This window comes from Eimeria mitis, genomic scaffold, assembly GCF_000499745.2.
Source record: "Eimeria mitis Houghton genomic scaffold, Emh_scaff4062, whole genome shotgun sequence".
NCBI classification, from domain to species: Eukaryota; Apicomplexa; class Conoidasida; order Eucoccidiorida; family Eimeriidae; genus Eimeria; species Eimeria mitis.
Genome location: NW_013572395.1, coordinates 5624 through 6092, shown reverse-complemented (window position 1 = coordinate 6092; position 469 = coordinate 5624).

Below are 469 nucleotides of genomic sequence, written 5' to 3'. Positions count from 1 at the left end.
TTTTTTGTTTGTGGCTGCTTATATAATAAAAAAAATAATAAATATATTATAATAAATAAAATATTATATTAAAATAAATATAATATTATATTTATTGTAGCTGCATACACACAAAACTAAACAACAAAAACTACCATCGCTGGGGTGTATAGGCAGCTCCCTATACACCCCAAACGCCCCCAGCTCAGGGGGTTTAGTTTTTGTTTTTTGTTTATATAAAAGCAAACAAAGAGAGAAAATAATAATTATAATAATTATAATAATAATATAATAATATTTTTAATTATATAAAGAGAAAAAAAAGAAAAAAAAAGAAAAAAAAAGAAAAAAAAGAAAACGCACACAAACGCTCCTCTCTCTTCTCTCACGGAGACAAACAAACTAAAAAGGAGACAAACAAACAAACAAACAAAACGGCCAGAAGAAACAAAACTACAATCAACGGATGCACAGGCTCGTGCGCTGCATT